Source organism: Podarcis filfolensis, assembly GCF_964270895.1.
Source record: "Podarcis filfolensis genome assembly, chromosome: 7".
In the NCBI taxonomy this organism is placed as follows: Eukaryota; Metazoa; Chordata; class Lepidosauria; order Squamata; family Lacertidae; genus Podarcis; species Podarcis filfolensis.
The window spans coordinates 68,488,195-68,499,558 of record NC_139603.1 but is presented as its reverse complement, the minus strand read 5'-3'; the positions used below and the strand labels follow the sequence as shown (position 1 = coordinate 68,499,558).

Below are 11,364 nucleotides of genomic sequence, written 5' to 3'. Positions count from 1 at the left end.
TTCAGGTTACAGACTCCGCTAACCCAGAAATACAGTGGTACCTCGGGTTAAGTACTTAATTCGTTCTGGAGGTCCGTTCTTAACCTGAAACTGTTCTTAACCTGAAGAACCACTTTAGCTAATGGGGCCTCCTGTTGCCGCCGCGCCGCCGGAGCACGATTTCTGTTCTTATCCTGAAGCAAAGTTCTTAACCTGAGGTAATATTTCTGGGTTAGCGGAGTCTGTAACCTGAAGCGTATGTAACCTGAAGCGTATGTAACCCAAGGTACCACTGTACCTTGGGTTAAGAAATTTACCTCAGGATAAGAACAGAAATTGCGCTGCGGTGGCAGCGGGAGGCCCCATTAGCTAAAGTGGTACCTCAGGTTAAGAACGATTTCAGGTTAAGAACAGACCTCCAGAATGAATGAAGTTCTTAACCCAAGGTACCACTGTACTTCCCAATTCCTATAATCCTCTGTAACATGAAAGGATTTCTCACAATGCTTCTCCAGGGCATGATGGCCCTTGGTGAGTTGTGAGACTGCCCACGATACAGCTTTTCCCAAGACATCGTGGGAAGTTTAAATGGCAGCTCTCAGATCCAACTGATCAGAGTCCTTCTGTTGCCTGACAAGCCTGATGAGGTTGGGAACTGATGCTGAACAGCCAGAACCCAAATAAAGGAAGGTTTATATGGTATTAAACATTAAATAAAATAATGTCAAATGTCCTAAAAGTTAAGAATAAGGGCCTAGTGCTTTGTGAGTAATCACACTGCCTCATTTGTACTCACTGGGCAAAATACTGTGAGCAAGTTTAGGCGCAACAAAAAAGCCAAGAGACAGAAGTTTTCTTTTTGTTTTCTAAATGAAAACTGAAAATTCACAGAGGGTGGACTGAGCTATGGGACCGACCCCCCATGGGCCTCCAAGGGGTTACAGTCCAGAGTTTAGTCCTGTCCCTAACACAAGAGGGAAAATTGATAAAAATTAAGTTGTTTATTTAAAGGAAGTAAACATCAACTTGTCCATTTTTTCACCCACCAGTGCCTAACATGGACGTGCTGAATATAGCTACATCTTGCTAGAGCAACTCCATTTCTATTATTCCCAGTCCTGGCAATGCCATGAGGAATGGCTCATTGCTTGTGCTTTGCTTCCTGCTGTGCTGTCTTCCTTTAGCAAGCCCTTTCTTCAATGACTTGCCATTAGTTTGAGAAAGCAGGGGTGTTTTACAAAACCAGGGCACTTTTGATGGGCTATTGATTGAGGACAAGCATGCCTGATAGTTTACTCAATGGGGATCAAAGAGAAAGGGGATCCGGACATAGGAAATTCTGGGTGGCCTTGTTTGCGTCTGGGTACTTAGAAAGATAGCTAGAAATTGTCCCTGCATAATTAAATCTGTTGTCCCTTCCTGCACCAATCAATTTCCCAATGAGAACAAATCCTCCACAGCTGTCACAGCAGCGACTTCCTAGATTCTTGAAGGAGAAACGCTCAATATTGTCTTTAAATAGTAAAACAAGTGACATGGGAAGCAGCATATACCAGCTCTGCATTTTTGGAAATGCTCTCCTTACAGAATCATAGAATTGCAGTGTTGGAAGGGGCCCTGGGGGTCATCTAGTCCAACCCCCTGCAATGCAGAAATCTCAGCTTGAACCCAGCCAGGCTGTACAATCTCAAATGGCGAGTGGAGTCTGAATGGTTGACTTCCTATAGTGCCTTCAGTACATATGGAGGTTTCCCCCCACAAAGCAGGACACTTGCCCCTAGGAGCAAGCAATCAGAAATTTGAGAGAGGAAAGAGAAGCAGTGGTAGCAGTAAGAGAAAATATTTTTTAAAATTAATTATGTTTATATTCTGCCTTTTGTCGTCAAAGGAACGCAAGGTGGTGTACAGAGTTCTCCTCCCCGTTGTATTCTCACCACAACCCTGTGAGGTAAGTTAAGCCGAGAGTGCATGAGTGGCCCAAGGTCGCCCAGTGACCTTTATTGCTGCCTGTGTTATGCACACTTAGGCTTTGTTTTACCCTGGAGGGTAGGATTGGATATGTGTGGAATTTACCCATCATTTTTAGAAACAGAGAGAGCCTGGGTGGTGAAGCTACTAGAACAGGTGTGGCTCGCCTTTTGCAATGCCTTCTGGACAACCACTGAAGGGTCATGTGCCAATGGTGAGCAGGGCCAGCAGCCAAAACCGGCAGAACAACAGAAGCAAACAACAACAACTTTATAATTTATATGCTGCCCATCTGACTGTGTTGCCCCAGCCACTCTGGGCGGCTCCCAGCAAAATAGTAAAAACACAATCAAACATTAAAAACTTCCCTAGTCAGGGCTTCACTATACATGCCCACACCTCCCACTCTCTGTATCCTCCCTCTAAGACAAGCAAGAAACAGTATTAGAACTCAAGGACATATTCCAGCCAGGCATAAACACCCAAGGACTATGTGAAGCAGGGCCGGTGAGAGGGAGAGTCCTGAGGACCAGACAGAAAACACCCACATTTGGCTCTCGGGCCTGTGATTAGCCACCCCTGAGTTAGAATGTAGAGCAGCATTAGGAGACATGTGTTACATTTCAGATGCCATCAGCCCAGCCAGCATAGCCAATGGTGGCTGATGATGGTTGTTGTCACTGTTGGCATCCATCTGTCTTAGGAGACAAAAAGGAGGAGTGCACCTTTGGCTGGAGAGTTACAGCAACTGCTGTGCTATAGGGACTGATACGGGAGAGACATGTTTTGTTGCAGCTGGGGCAGATGAAGGCATCTGGTTGTGCCACTGCAGATGCACCATGGCCTTTCTTCTCTCTGTGCTCCTCCCAGCGGTCGTTCCTCCTCTGGTCACTGCTATGGAAGCATGACCTGACTGTCTGTCTCAGGCACTGCAGCCGGCTCCAAGGGCTTCCCACATAGCACGGCCAATGTTGCCAGCCTTCATGTCTTGTTTGCAGACATCTTTGCAACGTAGAGTTGGTCTGCCAATGGACCTGGTGTCTGAAGCCAGCTCCCCAAAGAGCAAACCGTCTTCCATTCTGTGGACATGTCAACATGATGGAAGTTGAAACAAACTAAAAAATTTCCTTCCAGTAGCACCTTAGAGACCAACTAAGTTTGTTATTGGTATGAGCTTTCGTGTGCATGCACACTTCTTCAGATGCACAAGAAAGCTCATACCAATAACAAACTTAGTTGGTCTCTAAGGTGCTACTGGAAGGAATTTTTTTAGTTTGTTTTGACTACAGCAGACCAACACAGCTCTACCTGTAACTAGAATGATGGAAGTTGTAGTCTAGCAACATCCAGAGATAAATGGGCAATCCAGGTTCACAGAGTTGTTGTAATGATGGGGGCAGGGGAGAACATTGCATGAACATTGCCATGAGCTCCTGAGAGAAAAGGTTTAAAAGCATTTAAAAAATAAACAAACCCTGCTTAGCTGTGGTGAGGCTGGCTCTCAACCTAACCAATCTCACAGGGTTGTTATCAGGCTAAAACAGGGCTCTTTTGTCCTTGGGGAAAGGGTGAGATACAACTGTGGCAAATATTTTCAGATGCTGAGAGCTGGGGAAATGTTAAGCTGTAAAAAGTTAATTCATGCAATCTCTGTTAATGTAATTAATCAGATAATGCACACAATCTCTCTCTGATGTTTACAGTACCCTTCCAAATCTCACCGAAGATCTATCCTGTAATGAGCTTGTCTGGGTTTCTCATCAAACTTTATTATGAGTAGACACATGTACGATGCACCCTTTCCTTGGTTTGATTTTTAATCATGTGAGCTACTTGCAAGAGAATCCCCCTGGCTTACAGCCAACTGTGAAAAGCAGCCCTTGTTAAACCAGTCCTGCAGACTGGAGACTGTCTTTGGTATTCAACTGGGCAGAAAGAGTTCTTAGTTAACCATAGTGAAACCAGATATTTTGGAGAAGGAAGTGATAAAGTGGGGAACTTTGGAACAGAAGGTCACATTCTAGTCTCCTATTATAAACCAGAATAACCTGTCACATATTTTCTTAATTATCATACTGTGGAAATATTAACAGGCTAGTTCGGCAGAGAGGCACTCTTATTCTTTCTAAAATGAATGCTCAAGTCAATGATAGCTCTCTCTCATGTTCAGATCCAGTGGAGAGCTGTTTGGCAATAGGTTATGAGCTGACAAAGGGAAGTACTTTCCTGCCACACTAAAAGTTATGAGGGTGCCTCCAGACTGTCAGTATTTTGCAAGAGGGATTCAAGCACATTCCACAACTTTAGGATTTAATGTTTAAAGTGGATTAAAGTGCTCTGTTGCCTTAGCACAAAAACGAACCCACTTTTTTTAAAAGACTTTTTTTGCAGTTTGGAAAGTGATAGGGGAAAGTGTGGGATAAATGACTGATTAATGGGGAGATAAAGAAGGCTGATCGCCGAAGAAGGAGGAGACTCTTGAGAGTCCCATGGACTGCAAGAAGAGCAAACGTATCCATTCTTAAGGAAATCAGCCCTGAGTGCTCACTGGAAGGACAGATCCTGAAGCTGAGGCTCCAATACTCTGGCCACCTCATGAGAAGAGAAGACTCCCTGGAAAAGACCCTGATGTTGGGAAAGATGGAGGGCACAAGGAGAAGGGAACGACAGAGGACGAGATGGTTGGATAGTGTTCTCGAAGCTACAAACATGAGTCTGACCAAACTGCGGAAGGCAGTGGAAGACAGGAGTGCCTGGCGTGCTCTGGTCCATGGGGTCACGAAGAGTCGGGCACGACTAAACAACTAAACAACAACAATGGGGAGATGTGTAAACACCCTGCAAGTATTTCAGGATGAAATTCAATTTTAGTTCTGTAATTATATTTCAGCTTTCAAATTGCTTTGCAATTGGAGTCTTTTAGAAGTTTCTGCTTGCAAGCTTCCCACAGGCAGGTGTGAGTAGCTCAATCGGTAGAACACAAGACTCTTAGCCTCAGGGTTGCGAGTTTGAGCCCCACGTCGGGCAAAAGCTTTCTGCATTTCACGAGGTTGGGCTAGATAACCCTTTGTGCTCCCTTCCAAGTCTACAAATCCTGTGATTCTAAGCTCATTGTCATAGAACCACCCTGTAAACAAATCAGAATGCATGCTCAATAAAGACTGGACATAGGCTGTGTATATACACCCATTTACTCTGAATGCATTGCACTCCCATCACTGGTTTGAGAAGTGGTGTATATATAACATTAGCTGCAATCCATAACTATAATGTTATTTCTTATGCAGTCCTGCACCCCCCTCAAAAAACTAGCTTTGATCTGTATTGTTTTAAAAGTTGTACACTGCCTTGATATCTTTTGATAAAGGGTGGTATATAAATTGAAACAACAACAACAATAATAACAATAGCAACAACAACTCTGGAATTCCCTCCCACAGCAAGTAGTGATGGTCATCAACTTGGATGGCTTTAAAAAGGCTTATCTTCCATCTATCTGAATGGGTGCATGTGGATGTTGTGTGCAGGGCATAAAGGTAAAGGGACCCCTGACCATTAGGTCCAGTCACAGATGACTCTGGGGTTGCGGCACTCATCTCGCTTTATTGGCCGAGGGAGCCGGCGTACAGCTTCCGGGTCATGTGGCCAGCATGACTAAGCCGCTTCTGGCGAACCAGAGCAGCGCACAGAAACGCCGTTTACCTTCCCACTGGAGCAGAACCTATTTATCTACTTGCACTTTGACGTGCTTTCGAACTGCTAGGTTGGCAGGAGCAGGGACCGAGCAACGGGAGCTCACCCCGTCGCGGGGATTTGAACCACCGACCTTCTGGTCAGCAAGTCCTAGGCTCTGTTATTTAACCCACAGCGCCACCCATTTTGCATTGGCTCCTCCTGCACATTGCTGGCATGCAGCCCCAGGAAAGTTAGCCATAAGGGAATGCAGTGCAGCCCTTGTAGTAAACCACTTAAAGTCTCCACTGTAGATATGCATATTCTCTTATTAAAATCACCCCAGAGCAGTTCATCAGCCTTTGAAATATCCATCAGTCGCTAACAGATGAAAGATGGCCCTCCCAGAACAGCAGGCTTATTTTCATCTCCAGTGAAACACTTCTGCATTCTCAGGCTGACTCATCTCTCCTTACTTCATCTGCAAGAGAACTCTTTCAAAGGGAGCTAATTGTCACTCTATGATGAGGGTCTGCCACCTTGCCTGTGCCTGGTGGATTGGCAGAGAGTAAAATGTTCCCATTGTCAACTCTGTCAATACATAGTTCCCTCATAACCTGCAAGGAAATATTCTGATGGGTCCCTGTTAAATACTCCAGACTGGGGTCTGCATTGTGCTGACAGATGAAAGGCAGAGGCGTTGAGGTGCTTTTTTCAGAGGGAAGAGACAGAGAAGGGAAAGCGCTGCAAGCCATTTCATTCATTCTCAGCAAAGGAACTGTGTACACCAGGAAGAAAGGTTGCCCGCTGTAGCCCAAAGCCAAACAAAATATAAAAAAGTACACAGCTGGCAGTGTGCTAGAAAAAAAATGAAAAATATATAGAAGCACTTAGCATTTGTATTTCATATTTACGGTGCACAAAGTGCTTCAGAATGCATACACTGGTCCAATGTGCATTCCACAATAAACCAGTTTCAAACAAACAATGATTTTAATGTGAACAAGCAGCACAGTGCACCCTGACAAAAGATTATGCAGTGATCTTTTTCTGCTTCTCCTTGCTCTGCAGCTGCACTGTTGATGAAACAAGCCAGAGTTTGGCTTATTGTGTCATCTGAATCCAGGTTTTGATTTGCCCGCCCCCCCCAAACAAAGCAAGAACAAACCTTGGTTGCTGGTTGTGATTTGTCTGGAGGAAACAAACCATGGGCCCTGGGTTCAGATGAAACATCAATTTCAATTCAGGCTTGTTTCATCCATGGCGCAGCAGGAGTTGGGGACAGTCTAGCCTGATCACCCCACTTTCTTTCTCCCGCTTTGAAACCATCCCATTTCCTTCAAACCCATTTTTCTTCAAACCCAAGTGGACTTCAGACATCGGCTAAAATAATGTGTGTCTCTTTGTATCAAAGAACAGTGTCAAGCTTGACCTTTGGGGTAGGACCATAGCTCAATGGTAGTACAGTGGTACCTTGGGTTACAAATGCTTCAGGTTACAGACTCTATTAACCCGGAAGTAGTACCTTGGGTTAAGAACTTTGCTTCAGGATGAGAACAGAAATTGCGCGGCGGTGGCACAGCGGCAGCGGGAGGCCCCATTAGCTAAAGCAGACCTCAGGTTAAGAACAGTTTCAGGTTAAGAACGGACCTCCGGAACGAATTAAGTTATTAACCAGAGGTACCACTGTATAGCGCATGCTCTCCATGCAAAAGATTCCTGGTTCAATCCCTGGCATCTCCACATAATTCTGGGTAAGACTCCTTTCAAAACACCCTGGAGAGCCACTGCCAGTCAGTGTACAATGCACTGCACTAAACATATTAACTGATAACGAATGTCCTGAAGTTCAGATTCAAAGAATACATGGGTTTTTCTTTTCTTTTTTAACTTTACAACCATTGGAAAAACCACAGGCTGCTTGATATATATATAAATATAGTGATTAGCACCTTCTCAATCGCTCAATAAGCAGAGCGGTTTTGATGTAATCTTTGGATGGTATCCAAAACACCTATATAAACTGCTGTTGCTAAGGCCTGGCAGCATTTATTGCTTGCGAGATAGCCTTGTGTCTGCTCCAGCTTTTAGAAAGTCTTAGCAAAGAATTTAATAGTCGTTGGAAATGTGCATCTAGATTAGATGCGGCCAGTAAAGGTACCTAAAAGGGAAAAACCATGAAAGTACTTGTCCAGTTTGTTGATTTAGTATATACAAAGCAGATTGGCCAGGAGTCAAAAATGACTGCTCTTTTTCTTTGCTTGTTTCTACAAGATCAGCTGGCTTCTCATGCCTCAATATTCTTAGGAAGAATGTTTGTGATGTACACTGTCAAATACAGAACAAACATATGCTGTATAGCTGTATAGACAGATAAATACAGATATCTTTTTTAAAGACCCCCGCTAAAAAGTTTTTGAAGTGTATTCTTTCTTAGCAAGAAATAAACTCAAGAGTATGCAATCCAGTTCGGGTTGACTTTTTTATTTTTTAACGAAAGCAAAAAATAAATTCAGTTAATTCCAGGAGGAATGTCTGTAGTTTAAGGGTTGTCATCTTTTTGTTACAGCCTCAGCTCTGTGCCTTTAAGAGCAGCCATTTTGCAAAGTGTGGTGATTAGCAAGTGGTAAGACCTCACTCCACAGCTTCTGCTACCAAGACACAGGATGCAGGTGAGATCTTTCTTGTTTTATCTTTATGCCTCAAAAGCATTTCCTCTATCATTATCGTAAACTGCTTGGAGCAATCTATAAATTTTGTTAAATAATAAATACATACATTGGTTTGCATAAAGCACAGTGGCAGGGCTTTAAAAAAAAAAAGATTGCAAGTCTGATGTCTGATCACATACCTTTCAACATATCAAGGCAAAAAATGGGATGCCGCTTTGTGGGGTTTCATCACATGACCCACATGAGATGAAGTGAGATCATGGCGCCCAAAATGGCTGCCATGCAAACCCAATGGAGGGGGCTGGTTTTGCCTGTTATAAGAATTTTAAGGTCTTAGATATATAATAAATGTTCATAAATGTACCAAGCAAACACGTACATAAATATATAAACCACATGTCTGAAGCAGAACAGGAAGACAGTCCTCAAACCATTTTGACTCCCAAACTGACCAAATGGTTTCTCCTCAAGGAGGGAGGAGGTGAAAAAAACCTTCCCATTGTCTCAGGAATTAAGTAATTACCATCTCAAAGGAATGGCCAGACTACCAGGAAAGGCATTATCAGATAACCTGGCAGACAGGAAAAAACAACATTCAAATTTCTGTTGAAGACCGCCTTTTCTGTGATGTAGGTATGATGTTTGTGGGGTCTTGGGCTACACCCCTTCTGTGATGTATGTATGATGTATAGAGGGGTGGTCTTCAGCTCCAGGGCAGGGAATTTCAAAATGGCTATACGTACAGTATAAGGATCCTTTCTCCTGCGTGTGGGAGGAGCACCCTGTTGCAACAGTTTAATAAAGCTGAGGATTACTAGCTGCTTTGCTTCTCAATAGTCTCTGGTTGGCCTCTGTTATTTTCTCCTACCGATGGAGACCCTACAAAGGACTCTATAAGGGCTCTTGTGTACCCCATAAGGGAATAAGGGCAGATTTTGTTTACAACATGCCCGTTAACCTTTTCCTTCCAAGCCCCAATTTTATCAGCTCCAATCTTTCGGAAGCAAGCAGAAGGCCAAAAGTTCAATCTCCAAGTTCACTGAAAAATGGAATGTTGCCAGCATTTCTTCACCCATCCCTCATCCCTCTGAGCATCCAGGATGCTGTGTGACTTATGAGTGTGTGTGTAAAAGCAGCTGCAGAGGGCAGGTACACTTGAAAAGTCTATTTGCTTTCATGCACTGTTCTGCCTTTCCCCCTTTGCTCTCTTAAAACCGTGCTCTTAATAAACACTCTTAAAACGGGCTGCTGGGGTTTGCTGTGCATTTGTGACCGCTCATGGGAGATTGTATTCTCCCCGCTGTGCTTAGATCCCTTTGAACTCACACTGCACATTTGTGTCTAGGGAGAATTGGAGGAAAGCATGCTGCCTTGTCTCCCAGAAGAGGAAGAAGAGCAGGCTGGATGCTCCTCATCTCCCTGACTAATATAAATATTTTGTAGCCTTGAGAATTGCCCTGGGAAGGGCTGGTGACAGCATACCTAATGGTTGGAGATGTGAGCTACTCCTGATCCTATGCGGGGAGAAGGGAATTCTCAGGGTCTCTGCTGAGAGTACTTTCAGAGGTGTACTTATGATGGGATGTGTTCATGCATGAAGGTGTTGCTTTTCTTCTTCTTTTTGCAATGTTCACATGACGTCAGCATCAAAAGTTAATCTTATCAGGAATCCAAATTACCCATTTGCAACATTAAGCCCCTGTCCGGGAGTAGCCTTCATCAGGCCATTGGTCCATCTAGCCCATGGGTCAGCAAACTTTTTCAGCAGGGGGCCGGTCCACTGTCCCTCAGACCTATATTTTTTGGGGGGGAAATATAAACGAATTCCTACGTTCCACAAATAACCCAGAGATGCGTTTTAAATGAAAGGACACATTCTACTCATGTAAAAACACGCTGATTCCTGGACCATCCGCGGGCCAGATTGAGAAGGCGATTGGGCCGGATCTGGCCCCTGGGCCTTAGTTTGCCTATCCATGATCTAGCCCTATATTCTTTTATAGTGACAGATAACAGGTCTGGGGCTGGAGTCCTTCCCAGCTGTATTCAAAGATAGTAAGAAATGAAACCGGGACCTTTTGCATGCAAGGCATGTGCTCTGTAACTGACCCACAGCCCCTTTTCTTTTGTGACTACATAATGTACCTTTGTTAGAGAAAGTACTTTGAGAAGGGGCTCTGGAAGATCTTGAGTCACAGGTGGTCTGTAATGGGAAGAGGTGTTACCCATGTGGTGTTATGTGGATTCCAGGCCATTTTTATGTGTTGCAGTGTAATTTTTAATATTTTGTAAACTGGTCTTAGGAGCATTGAAGACAAACAAATAAAAATATAGCATCAGAAATGGGAGGTTCTGAAAACTGGAGGGGAAACATTTTAGCATCCTAGATCACTCTGCGGCTGCATTCACATGATAACTAATTCCATTTCCCTAACTTTTAATTTTTCCATTATATTTTGCACAATGTAAAAACCAGTGTTCGAAACTCCCCTTGTTCTAGGTGCATTTTGTGACAAGGAATTTCATTAGAGCGAGCAGTTTCTGAGCTCTGGGCGCAGTACTAGTCTAAGATTTCAGATTAAAACTGCAGAGTGGAAGGAAAGAAGGACCTTTTTATGCCTTCCCACTTCCAGCTACTCTTTGAAAACTGGAGAAGAGACCCTAAAGAGTGGTAGGGGGTGGGCAGTGGAAGGACTAGATCAGGCATAGGCAAACTCCGGCCCTCCAGATGTTTGGGACTACAGTTCCCACCATCCCTGACCACTGGTCCTGTTAGCTAGGGATGATGGGTATTGTAGTCCCAAACATCTGGAGGGCTGGAGTTTGCCTATGCTTGGACTAGACCATGTGAAAAATGAACATAATATTTTAGCTGCAGTTCATTCATTATCAACTTTGTATTCTTGTTATTAAAAAAAGTGTGCCTAGACATTCCGTTGTGGTGTCATTTAGCTCCTAGCTTTCATATCTCAGTTTCTAACACTGGTAAAAGCCCTTCCAGAAATGTAGCACAAGGTTAGTGCTCATTATTTGCTTCCAGAAAAAGTCCATTTGCAAATAACACGGAAATGAG

The 11,364-nt window shown here is 43.9% G+C and overlaps 1 long non-coding RNA gene across 1 annotated transcript in view; it reads left to right on the top strand.

Annotated features, from left to right (window-relative positions):
* The first annotated feature begins 517 nt into the window (after positions 1-517).
* Positions 518-11,364, top strand: part of LOC310766916 — a 20,262-nt gene continuing 9,415 nt past the window's right edge. Inside the window, exons 1-4 of the long non-coding RNA XR_014550523.1 lie at positions 518-626; positions 1,868-1,927; positions 5,388-5,483; positions 8,189-8,291. This is a non-coding gene — a long non-coding RNA (uncharacterized lncRNA). The remainder of the gene's footprint in view (positions 627-1,867; positions 1,928-5,387; positions 5,484-8,188; positions 8,292-11,364) is intronic.